The 15,171-nt window shown below is 38.9% G+C and overlaps 1 pseudogene; it reads right to left on the bottom strand.

Annotated features, from left to right (window-relative positions):
• Nucleotides 1-2,248: 2,248 nt before the first annotated feature.
• Nucleotides 2,249-3,176, bottom strand: LOC122736931 (annotated as a pseudogene).
• Between the last annotated feature and the right edge of the window lie 11,995 nt (nucleotides 3,177-15,171).

A 15,171-nucleotide genomic window follows, 5' to 3' on the forward strand; every position in this document is an offset into this window, starting at 1 on the left:
GATTCCATACCACATCTAATTCAATGTCTTTCATGGAGAAGGTACTTATTTTTTGAGTGAATGAATATAATGGGGAAATAAAATATAATAATGGAGAATAGAAAACTAATTCCTATACTTTCACCCAGGCTTAAGGTACAATAAACTTTCAATTATCAATATACAAATATTAAAATATTGTACAAGTCACAAAGAAAGATAAAAGTGTCCTGCTGAAGGAGCTTAAAACTTAGTTGGGTAGATGAATGCATATAAAAAGCTAAGTCATGAGGTAATATAATTCAAAAGCTTGTAAGCTATCACAGATGGTCACTTTGAATAACTGTGGCAGAGATGAGTGTGCCCCTTGATGGAGGTAACACTGAAATCTTACTTTTAAATGAGGTGGGACAAGGAGTCAACAAGGTAATGACAATGACTCATTAATTTTTTTTTTTCTACTTATCAAGCATTCTTTTTTTCTCCTTTCTACCTCACTCCCACTGGAAGTAACAATTTTTTAAAAGTATGTTAAATATACATAATCAAGCAAAACAAACTTCCATATTGGTTGTGCTAAAAATGTGTGTCTGGTTCAAATCCAGCCTCAGACACTTAACACTTACTAGCTGTGTGACCCTAGGCAAGTCACTTAACCCCAACTGCCTCACCAAAAAAAAAAAAGTATAAAAATGTGTGTCTGCATCTATCATCTCTCTGATCAGTATACACCTTTAAATTTAATCTGCAAATTAACAAACATCTGTAAAATTAACAAAAACTTTTTCTCTATCAATTTCTTCAGTCTAGATAATCAACAAAATAACACATTAAACTCTGATTTGTAGCATTTTCTCACTTCCTATCTATAAATGCTCACAGTGAAAATTTAACAATTTACTCTCTTGAGAAGGTATGAACTGGCTCCAGCACACCCCTAGCTAACATTGTTATAGTTCTTTATAATTTCAAAGTGTGTGGCATTTCATTTGATTCTCACAATACCCTAAGAGGTAGGTAACTCAAATGTTATTATCATCCTTATTTTAAAGATTAGGAAAATGAGATATAGAGAAAGGAAGGAACTTGCCCAAGTTCTTGAAGCTATTGAATGGTAGCAAATTTAGGTTTCCTGAGATCCTAGTCCAACACTCACTTCCCTGTACCATTCACCTCATATATAAAGCTGCAATCACGGAGTTAGGAAGAAGCTAAAATTAATCCTCCAACTGTGAGCAGAACTTTTAGAGGCATGATCAGGAGCATTCAGAGTTGTGTTTACTTACAGTTATATTTTCTCCCTTTCTTCCTCTCTAATTAATTTTAAAACTAATCTTATTGATGATTTTTGGTTTTATATTTCTCACTGTGTTCCTCCCCTTCTTCCTCCCAGAGAGCCATCCCTTATAAGGAAAAATAAAGAAAAAAGTTTTGTCAAACTAACCAACATATCAAAAAAAACAGATGGTAAATGCAGTATTGCATAGCCATGGATTATGGACTTACACCTCTGAAAAGGAATGGAGGAAGATGTTTTCTCATACCTCTTCATTGTGGCCAAATTTGGTCATTATACTTTCACATAATTTGGTTGCAACTATTTTGTTGTTGCTTTCCATTTACTTTATTGTAGTCATTATGTCCATATTGTTTTCCTGCTTCTGCCTACTTTATTTTTCATTAGTTCATAAAAGTCTTTCCATACTTCTTTGTATTCATTATGTTCATGATTGCTCTTGTTCCATTTCATTCATGTATCGCTATTTATTTAGCCATTTCCCCATCAGTGGGCATATACTTTGTTTCTAATTCTTTGCTACCACAAAAAGAGTTGCAATAAATATTATGATATTACATAGGGTCTTTCTTTTTGGCATTGACCTCATTGAGACATATAGCTCTGAATCAGAGCATATGGACATTTTACTCACTTTCTTCACATAATTCAAAATTACTTTCTAGAATGGTTGTACCAACAAAGTATTAACATTCCTGTCTTTCCATAACCTCTACAATAATAACTTCCCATTTCTGATTTATATATTTCTTTCTTTGGGGGGGCGGAGTTCTGGTCTGGCTTTATTAGAAGTAAGGAAAGCTTAAGAACTGGGTGAGGCTGCAATGGGAAAGGATAAAATGGAGCTAACTCTAGGGCAGAGGGGTTCTTCAGGGGAGGAGAGGAAGAGGGAAGAAAAATGGGATGGGAGGCAGGCTGGGGGTCTGGATTCCAAGGGGAGGGGTGTACGGCAGAGAGCTAGCAGGAGAGGGCTCAGAAAGGAGCTTCCCGAGAAGTGTGAGCCGCCAGCAAGGCCCGTTTCAGTTGCTCGTAGGTGACAAACATCACTACATTCCAGGAGCCCAAGCCGAGGAAGGAAGGCATGAACCCTTTGTAGAAGGCTTGGGGTCCTTCCTTCCGGAGCATGGTGAGGGCGCAGTGGCCAGCACTGGCATACTGACCCGAGGCAGAGTTCATGTATCTCGTCTTGACCAAGTCCGAAGTGGAGGCAATGATGGTGGTGCAGAAGCCAGCCCCAAAGGCTGATGTGAAGTGGCATGGAAGGTCATCAGTCATGAGGTGGATCTTCAGGAGGGCATCTTTGATGAGATCGTATGTCACCAGCTCAGCACAGTTGACAATAGAATTGCGGGCAACAGTGGGTTGAAGTTCCTTTCCATAGGCCCCGAAGCCCCTCCTCTCTGGCGATAGTCTTATAGGCATCCAGTGTGCCCTGATACCTCCAGCTGCCACCTGCACAAGCCTGGGCCTGGAAACGTACCTTCACCACATCTGTGGGTTGGGCTACGGCCACTGCTAGTGCCCCTGTGGTACAGCCTGCCAGGAGGCGGCTCCCAATGCCTGCATGCTCAGATCTCTTGGTGTAGAACTGCTTGACAGAGTCATAGAGGCCAATGCGGACAGAGGCAAAACTCATGTGGCGCTGCAAGCCCGCCCATTGTACAGGCTGCCAGGGCCCTCAGTCTTCACCATGGTCAGAATGGTGCCCATGACACCCCGATACTGGGCAGTGGCAGAGGAACCTCGGATGGCCCCCCCGGCTCTCTCCTTGAATCTACAGCCAGACTTTGGCTGTGTCCAGGGGGAAGGTGATGAGGTCAGCGATGCAGGCAGCAGTGCCAGCCCCAAGGAACTTGACGACGGCCGTTGGGGGCACGTCTGTAGGCTTAAATCCAACCATGATTCGACGCTGGTTTTCTGCTACTTCCCAGGAGGCAGAGGAGAAATGGTAAGATGGCCTCCGATGATTAAGACGAGATAGAGGAACTCTGCCGGAGTCCTGACTTGGAGAGTCTCACGATGATGGCACCTTGATCAAGCTTCTCTAAAGGTGTCCCGCTCTTCAAAGTTGCTCACAGCATCCATGGCCCACTTCCCTTGATTTTCCATAGAAAATTGCTGGGAAACTGAACACCTAATGATCATACTATGTACCCGGGACCGTAAAGGAAAACGAGGAGGCAGCGGCGGCGAAGCACGAGCCCTGCGGCGGAGTCCGGAGTCCAGGGGGCTGGAGCGGCTGCCTGGCTCTCCGTTGGGTCGCTAAAAAGTCACAGTCTTAGACTGGGGAGACGCGCGGCCTGATTTATATATTTCAATAAAAAGTCTTTGCTGCATTGTGGCCAAATGTCTTGCAAATGGGGGGTTGGTATTAGGATTTAGGTATTAGGATTGGTAGTAAATTCCCAGAATTTGGGGTGGAGAATTGAACAAAAAAAGCAAAAAACGATTCCCCTGATAGGCACCTTAGGCCCTTCATGGCTCTGGTGCCCTTATACAAAGGTTACAGCACTAAATGATATTATATTTGCCTACAATAAGGAGTTAATAAATGATTAAATTGAAAGTGCCAAATGAGTGGTCACAAAAAGATACAAGAAACATTATGAAAGAAGAATCAATAGGACTTAGTGACTATTTAGCTCTGGAGGATGAACGAAAAGGAAGAATCAAAGATGACTCTAAATTCCCTCTTCTACCTTCCCACAACAGAACACCCTTATATATGTATTGTTTTCCCCATCAGAATGTAAGTTCCTTGAAGTCAGGGACTGTCTTTGGGGGGAGGGGGGCAATGAGGGTTAAGTGACTTGCCCAGGGTCACACAGCTAGTAAGTGTCAAGTGTCTGAGGTCAGATTTGAACTCAGGTCCTCCTGAATCCAGGGCTTGTGCTTTATCCACTGTGCCACCTAGCTGCCCCAGGGAGTGTCTTTTTAAAATATAAAACATCTCTCTCCAAGCCCTTCTACTGTGCAAGCTGAACTCACACTTGAGCTCTAATTCCTATTAGGATAAGAGCTCCTTAAGAGTCTTGCTTTTATGTTGGGATCCCCAATTCTTAGCCCATAATCTTCTGGGGTTCTCTGGATAAAGCACCTTACCATTTTAAATGTTTACTTAGGATGGCTTAAGGGAAGAGGAAAAGAGGGATGGGGCGGCTTCTGTGAGACTTAATGAAAACTTGTATATGTCACCTTGTGGTTTTTTTTTAAGGAATATTTCATTCCTGGAGACCCTTGAGTCTCTTTATTTTATCTTCTAATAGAGGCATAAAACTAAAACTTTAAACAGACACTTGGTTGTGAAAGAAAAGCAGACAGGGTGGGTAATTTTAAAATCTGTTTTCTTTTTTTAAAATTCAAAACGCAATGCTCTGTTCTTGCTTTTTATCTAGTAGCTCCTTTGGAGAGCTAATGTGTCAAATTGCCTGTGAACATTTTAACACCAAAGTGGTCACTCTGCTTCTCACTTATTAGCACTCTAACAACTACATCCAAATTATATTTCCTCTTTTCTTCTTGTCAACTGGTCTTACCTACCTTGTCTTATCAATTATCTTCTCTTCCTGGAAATCTTCTACTTCTTCAAGCACATCTTCTCCTCCTTTAACTTAAAGTCCTTTTGTAATAGGTCCTTCTTCACTTTATACTTTTTTCACACAGACTTCTCCCATGGAAACCAGAAGTAGAATATGAAATGTTTTGGAATAAGGCATTTAAGATATATGCCTTTCTGTATTATCACGTCGAGTTCTTTGTGTCCTAGCAACAAATCAGTTTTTTATGTGTAAATTCTCTGGGATACTGTAAAGTACATATATGCTCTATTATTTCAATTTGTAAATTTATGTTTTTCAAATCCAATTTTCTAGTATTTTACTCGTCTATAATTTCCTTTTTGTTTATCTATTTGGTTTGTCAAATTCTCACAGAAGAATGTTAAAATCCTCCTGAATTAGTATTTTGTTATGTACATCTTTTAACATTTCAGTTCATTTTTCCTTTAAGAACTTATTTGTCATGCTATTTATTTGCATTTAATATTGATATATCTCATTCAAATGATAATGTAATCTTCATGGTATCTATATACACTATAATATTATCCAAAATCATAATTGTATAATTGTATCTCTCCACTTATAAGTCATGTGAATTCCCTATGTTTTAGCTACATTCTTATAAACAAAAAATTAGTAGGTTTTAAAATTTACTCTACAATTAATTTTCCTTTTATTGATGAACTAAGCCCATTGATATTCAAGGTTAGAAATGATGTTTGGTCTTTTTCTTACATTAGATCCTTTTACATTACCTTTATTTGGGGGGCATAAAGTATCATCTTGTCTGTCTTGTTTTTAATAGCCCAATCTTCCTTTCCAAACTAACACACAGTTCTTTCCTGCCATTAACAGCTAAAGCTTTTCTTATTTCACAACCATCCAATCTTAACCACCACTTCCCATACTCTTCTACTTCCTACTTATGCCAGAACCATATCCCAGTGTAACAATGCATATAGGAATGATTACCCTATATGAAGCCTAGATGGAATAGTCACTCTTTTCTTTATATATACTGGCTCATTTTTTCAGGTCCTACTGAATCCTGGGCCAGTGCTTTATCCACTGTGCCACCTAACTGCCCCGGTTCTAAGGCTTTTAAGGTATATGTTTTAATATCTCATTAATTACAAAAAAATGCAACATTCTCATTAACTAATTAGTTTTAAGCTTCCACCTCAGTTTATCAAAAATTATTTATTAAATAAACTGGAGAAACTTCCTTTTCCACATGTTGTTGCTCATCTCTACAGCACACCCTCTAATCTCTTAGGCTTAAAAAACATTACGATCACTGGTTACACAATTTATTACAATTTAACAAATTGTTTTTAAAAAGACAATTATTTACAATGTATCAGATGTAAGAAACATCACACTAGGCACAACAATCAATGGGTAAACATTTATAAGCACCTACTATGTGCCAGGCACTGTGTATGTGTTGAGGATACAAAAAGGGGCAAAAGACAGTCCCTGCCTTCAAGGAGCTTACAATTTAATGGGGGAGATAATATACAAACAAATGTATACAAAGCAAGCTCTATTCAGGATAAGTACAAAATAATTAACTGAGGTAAAGGCACTAGAATTAAGGATTGAAGGAGGCTACCAGTAAAAGATGGGATTTTAGTTGGGACTTAAGGGAAGCTAGGGAGGTCAGAAGGCAGAGTGGAGGAGGGAGAGTGTTTTCAGACATAAGGGACAGTCAGAGAAAGCCAAGAGAGATGAAGCATCTTGTTCATGAAACCACCAGGAGGCCAGTGTCATGGGATTGAAGAGTATATACTGGGGAGTAAGGGATAAGAAGACTGAAGGGGCAGCTAGGTGGTGCAGTGGATAAAGCACTGGCCCTGGATTCAGGAGGACCTGAGTTCAAACCTGGCCTCAGACACTTGACACTTACTAGCTGTGTGACCCTGGGCAAGTCACTTAACCCCAAATGCCTCACAAAAAAGAAGAAGAAGACTGGAAAGGTAAGAGTGGGCTAGGTTAAGAAAGGCTATGAATGCCTAAGAAAGCATTTTGTGCTTGCTCCTGAAGGTGATAGGGAGCCACTGAGTAGGGAAGTGATGTAATCTTTGCTTTTGGAAAATCACTTCAGTGGCTGAATGGAGGATGTACCAGAGTGGGGAGAGATTTGAGGCAGGCAGATCCATCAGCAGGCTAGTACAATAATCCAGGCATGAGGTGATGAGGGACTGCACTAAAATGGTGGCAGCAGTACCAGAGGAGAGTAGTAGTATTCTACGAGATGTTGCAAAGGTGAAATCAACAGGCCTTGGCAACAGATTAGATATCAGGTGTGAGAGAGAGTAAGGAGACCAGGATGACTCCTAGATTGTGAATCTGAGGCACTGGGAGGATAATGTTGTCCACTACGGTAATAGGGGAGGTAGGAGTTAGGGGGAAAGATGAGTTTGGATTTGGACATGTTAAGTATAAGATGTCTACTGGCCATCCAGTTTGAACTGTCTGAAAAGCAGCTGGAAATGTGAAAATGGAGGTCAGCAGAGTTTGGGGCAACATCACTTCTGCTGACACCTCAATTCTGAAAACCGACGCACCATTCAGTCCTCTCAGCCACCAATTCAAGTCTCTTCTCAGGAATGCTCTACATAATGTTTCTTCACAAGTTAGGAGTTAAAACAGTTCTCTCAGACCTTGCTGTCCTTCCACTCTCTTTTCCAGCTTTTACAATTCATACTCGAGAAAAACTGCCAGACTCTTGAGATTCTATTCCCTCTTAAAGATATAGTAGGAGTATCCATAGTCCCTGTGGATATTGAACCTAGGATTATACTCGGATTATACTTTTTCTGATAAAATATATTTTTTAACTTTTCCAATAGCCTAAGTAAGAACATACAGTATAGGAACTACCCTTTATCTCCTCCTCTCTCCCTCCTCCCCTATCTCCAATCTCTTTCTTTGGTTACCTGTCACTTGTAGTACCTAATGATAAACAGCATTATTTCACTTCTTCCTCACCCCTTCCCTGACGAAGCAGGGTGATACCATGGAAAGAGTGCTGGCTCTGAAGGTAGAAGTGACAGGTTTCATATGCCACCTCTGATGCTTCCTATCTGTGGGATTTGGGGCTAGTCCCTAAACCTCCCTGAAGCTCAAATTTTTCATCTGTAAATTAAGAGGATTGTTCCTTGCTGTTCCAGATGATCCTATGATTCAACTTTCCAGATATTCCTTCCTGTTCCATTTTCCATGGATAATTTTCCCAAATTCCTAGCTTTAATGCTTTCAATGGCCTTTATACTAGGTATGACTTAGAAGCTACACTTCTTTACAGAATAAAAATATTGAGTCATATTTGTTACAAACTTGTATAAACTTAAATTCTAGATTATCTTGTTATCTTTTAGCTGGTGGTCAATTTGTATATCAAGTCTTTAAAATTTTAGATTTCTCAAAAGAAAATTCAAATTTTCTGACCTCATTGAAAAATTCTTTTTTCCCTTAGAATGGAGATATTAAATTGTACATAATAAAACATGTTGTGTTTTTGTTCCTTGTTTTTTGGCATATATCATGCTAGTCTTTCATCTCTGATCATATATTAATAGTCAAGCAATTTGAATTGGTAATTTTTTGATATGTAAATTGTTGCTTACTAGCTGAGTGTAAGATTATCTTTTTAAAGTTAAGGTTCTTGAACTTAGTTACTGTAATTCTCATTGGGGTAAACAGAGCTCCTGTCAGTGTCTTCCAGATACCCTTAATTTGCACCCTGATTTGGGTCTTTAATACTTTCTGGGAATTTTTTGTATGTTATACTGGAATATAGAATTTTACGCACTGCTTCTTTAGGCTATTTTGTAAGACTAACAATTCTCCAGTTGTGTCCCTAAACTTTATCCTCTAATTGTTGTGTTTTGTAGAGGTCTAAACCTGCCAGTTTGCTCTATTGTTTGTCCTTCCATTGCTGCCTTTTTATGTTTTACTGAACCATTTTGCACCTCAGAGTACATTTCATCAAAATTTTCCACTATCTTGTCTATATTGTAGATTCTTGTGGTTTGCTTATTGAATCCTTCCTTTAGCAATTTTATTTCCAATTGAATAGATGTTCTTAATATCTTCCTTCATATCTCTTATTGAACATTTAAACTATTTTGAAGGTTTGAATGGTATAATATCCATTATCTCTTCTACAGGTGGCTTTTATTTTGAATCTGTTGTTATTATTGTTTGTCCTTCATTCTCAAAGAGGACCAGGACATTGGGGTGATATTGCAGTGAATTGGATTTAAGTGAGGGACGGCTGTGCAACGTCTCCAACCTCTCTCCTCCAGAACCATCTGGGTCCAGTGGCAATATATACATCAGGACTACTGGAGATGGCGCCAGATGTTTAAGGCAATTGTGTTTAAATGATTTGCCTGGGATGTCTGAGGTGAGATTTGAACTCAAGTGCTCCTGACTCCAGGGCCAGTGCTCTATTCACTGTGCCACCAACTGTCCCTTATTTTGTTTTGTTCTGTTTTTGTTTTTGGCAGGGCAATGAGGGTTAAGTGACTTGCCCAGGGTCACACAGCTAGTGTCAAGTGTCTGAGGTCAGATTTGAACTCAGGTCCTCCTGAATCCAGGGCCTGCACCATCTAGCTGTCCCCCTTATTTTAATTCACTGTTGTATCCAATACTAGACTGATACTCCATTTGGAGATAGGAGAGTGAAGGGGAGATCATCGTATGAGTCCCGGATCCTGCCTGCCCGCCCTTCCTCCACTAGACTCCTGCTGGTAAGTCTCTCTTGTTCCTCAAAAGGATGGAAACTTCTATCTCTTTTGGAGAGGAGGTGGCCAGATTAAAGATCAGATCTCCATCTATGCCACGTTCCAGTCAGCCATATAGATATTAGAGAACTACCACCCACACATGCCTTATATTTTATTTTACACTGTTTAAGGGACCTGGGCTTAGTCATAACCATTCACTCTAATGTATTGCTGAAATGCTCTCAAAATTGTTTTAATTTTGGAACACATGCATTGTTGGTGGACTTGTGAACTGATCCAACCATACTAGAGAGCAGTTTGGAACTATGCCTAAAGGGCTATAAAGCTGTATAAACCCTTTGACACAGCAATACCACTATTAGGTCTTTTTCCCAAAGAGATCATAAAAACGGGAAAAGGACCCACATGTACAAAAATATTTATAGGAGCTCTTTTTGTGGTGGCAAGGAATTGGAAAGTGAGGGGCTACCCATCAATTGGGGAATGGCTGAACAAGTTGTGGTATATGAATGTAATGTGAATGGTTGGTTTCTGTAATGTGGCTAAAATTCTAGCTATACTGTCTAAAATTCTAATGAGTGGTCGCCAATAAATTAGAAGCTTTAGCAAGAGTTTAGACTTTTAAGCATTTATTAAGGAGCATAAGAATTTGGTGGAGAGAGAGAAAGAGGCCTAGATGCCCACATCTATCTATCTCAGTGAGCCAGCATTTCTAGCCCCACTCCCCATGAGGTCCTGACGAAAGAGAGAGCGACTCGCCCCTTCTTCATCCTACAAGCCTCCTGTCTAAACTGGAAACATTAAACGTCACTTCCTGATGCCAAGGAACTGACCTTTCAAGCCACATGGCTTGCCCTCAGATGCCTTCTCCTCATGGCGGAGCTTTCCTATAGTATCTCTCCAACAGGGGGTGTCACTCCAATTGTCACAAATGGAATACTATTGTACTGTAAGAAACGATGAGCAGGCAGATTTCAGAGAAACCTGGAAGGACTTGCATGAACTGATGCTGAGTGAGATGAGCAGAACCAGGAGAACATTGTATACAGTATCATCGACATTATGTCTTGATCAACTGTGAGAAACTTGATTCTTCTCAGCAATACAACAGTCCAAGATAGTTCCAAAGGGCTCATGATGGAAAATGCTCTCCAAATCCAGAAAAAAAAAAAAAAGAACTGTGGAATATGGATGCAGATTGAATCATACTATTTCTTTTGTTTTTGGTGCTGTTGTTTTTCTTTTTTGAGGTTTTTCCTTTTTGCTCTGATTCTTCTTGCACAGCATGACTAATGCAGAAATATGTTTAATGTGATTGTACATATATCCCATATCAGATAACTTGCTGCCTTGGGGAGGGTTAGAGAGGGGAAGGAGGGAGAAAAATTTGAAAATAGAAATCTTATAAAAACAAATGTTGAAAACTATCTGTACATGTAACTGGGAAATAATAAAATATTTTTATAATTAAAAAAATAAAAGAAAATTTTAATTGTTTTAGTTTTAATTTCTTTGATGAATAATTTGAACAGTTTTTCAGTTATTAACAATTTGTAGGGGGGTTTTTCCTTTTAGAATTGCTGACTCATATTTTTAAATCAGGTATTTTTCTGGTGGGAAACTTTATCAGTTGCTCGTGGATTGTGGATGTATAATTTTTATCAGACCACAAAGATTTATCCCAATATGGTTCTTTTCATTTTCAGTATACCAGTATTAATTTTGATGTATTGCTTATTATATAACATTCTTTATGTTCATATAGGCTATTTTGTCTTATGTAAATTCTTCTATTTTCTTAAAGATTAGAATTTTAATCTAAGGAAAAAGCTTTTCCTTACTTGCCTGGTCAGTAGACTTTTATTTTATTTTTTTTTGGTGAGGCAATTGGGGTTAAGTGACTTGCCCAGGGTCACACAGCTAGTAAGTGTCAAGTGTCTGAGGTCAGATTTGAACTCAGGTCCTCCTGACTCCAGGGCCAGTGCTCTATCCACTGCGCCACCTAGCTGCCCCCGTCAGTAGACTTTTGCCTTCAGATCTCATATACCACTTTGGATTTTCCAAGGATCTCCCATTACTCCTGCTGTGTTCCCAAACCAAAGTTGTTCAGAAGCTAGGCATTCTCTTGAGGATTTGCTTAAGGTCACCTTGATTTTTAAATGACAATTTTTTGTTTTCCTAAATGATGGTAGTCTGAAAAACCTATGGGACCTTGCTTTTATTGTAACAAGCTGTCACCTCTCTTGACGAACTCCACTTTTCTTTCTTAATACCTCTGTCTTGCTCATTTCTTTCTTTCTTTTTTTTAATTCCTTTTTTGTTACATTTTAAATTCTGAACTGTCTCCCTCTGTCCTTCTCCATCCCATATTAGAGAAGGCCACAATTTGACACACATATAAATATATACAAAACCATACTATGTATACTTGTATTTATCAGTTCTTTCTCTAGGTGGATAGCATCTTCCTTCATAGGTCCTTTGTAGTTGATTTGAGTATTTATAATACTCAGAATAATTTGGTTGTTGTTACTGCATACAATGTTCCTTAGTTCTGCTCATTTCACTCTTCATTATTTCATAAAAGTCTTTCCATGTTTTTCTAAAATGAACCAGCTCATCATCTTACATCACAATGGAATTCCATCACAATCATATGCCACAACTTGTTTAGCCATTCCAACTGATGGGCATGTCCTCAATTTCCAGTTCTTTGCCACCACAAAGAGAGCTGCTATAAATATTTTAGAACATGTAGGTTCTTTTCCTTTTTCCCTGATCAGCCTGGGAAAAAGACCTAATAGTGGTATTGCTGGGTCATAGGGTATACACAATTTTATAATTCTTGGGGCATAATTCTAGATTGTTCTCCAAAATGGTTGGATCAATTCACATTTCTACCAATAGCATATTAATGATCAAATTTTTCCACATCCCTTCTATCATTTTAGTCAATCTGATAAGTGAGATACCTCAAAGTTATTTTAATTTGCATTTTTAATCAGTGATTTAGGGCATTTTTATGACCCTTTTTTATTTCCTCATTGAAAAACTGCCTATTGATATCCTTTGACCATTTATCAATTGAGGAATGACTCATATTCTTATAAATTTGACAAAGTTTTCTATATATCTGAGATGAGACCTTTATCCAAGAAACTCTTTATCTGCCTTGATACTACTACTCTCTTCTCTGCCATACCCTGAACCTTCCCTCTTAGAAACTACCATAACCCATGCAGCCTCACTAGCTAATTGGTGCCTCTCTACATGCAGGAGATAAAATGTCATTTCCAGAACAATGTTCCCAGAACAAGGTTACATTTCTTGCTTATGGTTCTAAGAGTACCCTTGAGAAGTTGAGGTGATTATCTGCTTCCACTCAAGTGGAATTAAGAATCACTTTAGTCTGCCTTCTTAAGTAGTTTTTAGAAAGGAGTATTTACTAAGATAGCATAGTAGTAACAGAGTCCAGGGGAAAGTGGGCTCAAGTTTGGAGAGCACATGTGGCAAGGGGGTAATCCATAGCTCCTGGTTGTTGGAAGTCCTTTTCTTCCATTTGTGAGGTGCTCAAAAAGTTTCCCCAAAGCAAAATTACTGAAGTCCCTTCCCCAAAGAGCTTTTGTCAATAAGAGTTATATCCAAAGGTGTGTTGGAGTCAGTTCAAACTCGATCACAAGAGGTAATTATTATATTTTCAGTGTGAGCATTTCTATCCCAGAAATTGGCAAGTATTATAAATCAGGGGTTGGTTTATTGTTTTAACTGTTTAGACTTAATTAAAGATGGAAAAAATGTTAATAATGCAGATCAAACTTAAAATTAGTTTTTAAACATTTACCAGAATACCCCTGGTTATATCTCTTGACATTTACTGTATTAGAAATTAATATGTCTTAGTATTATTGTGAAAATGGTTTTGACCCCATGTACCCTCTGAAAGGGTCCTGGGGATGTCCAGGGGTCCCTGGATGGAACTTTAAGAACCACTACCCTAAAGCATGGTTAATGTATGTGCAGTTTGTCCTTGGTTACCAATGCAGACACTGACATCAGCTGATCTTGAGATAGTACTAGGTCTTCTAGACCCTTTGAAGCTCAAAAGCTCTGGTCAAAGTGATACAGGAGGGGAAGAAGACATGACCAAGTCTTTACAAAGCTTTACAAAGCTAAGGGTTCTTCTTCCTCAGGAGTGTGCTAGAAAGCCATACTGTTATTTATTTCAATATCTGGAATGACTTCTCTAGCTCCATAATTTACGGAGTATCCCTGGTGCATGGCCCAGTTTTCTCAGCCTATCTGAACACAATTCTAAAGTTTAAAGCATTTTTGTACTTGGTCTAAAGCCTATGATTGACTGGGCATCTTATCACTTACTTTAAATGAGGTGGAGTTGAGTGACCACCCCTACCATAGGTTATCATGAATTAAAATTCTACAAGGGAAGTTGGTCCAAAAGGGATGAGAAATTCTCAAGAATGAAATTCTTAAGGCTCAAGAAGAAACAATTCCAATGAGGAGGAAAATAGGGACTTATCTAAAGAGATGCACAAGTAATTCATCAACCAATTTTTATTTTAAAATTCATAACGAGAAGATGGAAATATGGGCAGGTAATGAGAATGAATATAAAAGTGTGGCACTATCCTATCCAGATATGATAAAGCTCAGAATGAACTATGTCTTGCTCCCAGGGTGAATTAATTTACTCAACTTGGACCTGGGGTTGAACTTGATTGCTAGTGAGTGAAAACCTGCCCCAAGGACAAAATCCGGCTGATGCCAGACCATGCTTCACATCCATCCATTCCTAATATCTTGTGGCATAAAGCTACCTCTCTACCACTCTGTCCCTCCCACCCATTCCCTCTTCCTCCACTTCTTACCCAAGACAGAGTAATCAAATCAATATTACTCCTGCTTCTGAAAAGAACATGACAATCAACTGCCCTGTGACTCCACTCATCAATACTGTCACTCCCCTGACCACCAATCCCTTACATGTGTTCCACTCCTAACAGAATGGAAGCTCCTTGAGAGGAAGGACCATGCCTAGTTCCTGGCACACAGTAGACGTTTAACAAATACATAGTCATTCACTCATTTAATAAGTCAGTAGGTAGGGTTAATGGACTAACTTGTCAAGAAATGCTAAGGAAAACAAAAAGGTTTTCAAAGCTATATTAGAGAAGAGAGGAGGAACAAAGAAGGATCGGACCCTTCTTAGGACAGATGAGAGACTGATTAAAAAGGACAAAGAGAAGGCAGAGCACATCAACTCTTGTTTTGTGTGTTTTTGTTTTGTTTTGTTTTGACAAGAAGAATGAGCTTTGTACTAGAAAAAGAACAAAAAAAATGCTAATAAGAAATTGCTACCTATGATAACCTAGTTGCCCTCAATAAGCTCAAGTTACCAGGCCAGGATAAACTACATCTTAGAGTACTAAAGAACTAAAGGATGCAATTGGGAAGCCACTGAGAGATCATATAGAAACTTCCAGGCCAGGTAATCAACCAGTCCCCACTAACTTAAAAACCTTACCTTCCAAAACAAAGGAGGAATTATGTTCCAATGGTA

The sequence above is a fragment of the Dromiciops gliroides genome, chromosome 1 (genome assembly GCF_019393635.1).
Source record: "Dromiciops gliroides isolate mDroGli1 chromosome 1, mDroGli1.pri, whole genome shotgun sequence".
In the NCBI taxonomy this organism is placed as follows: Eukaryota; Metazoa; Chordata; class Mammalia; order Microbiotheria; family Microbiotheriidae; genus Dromiciops; species Dromiciops gliroides.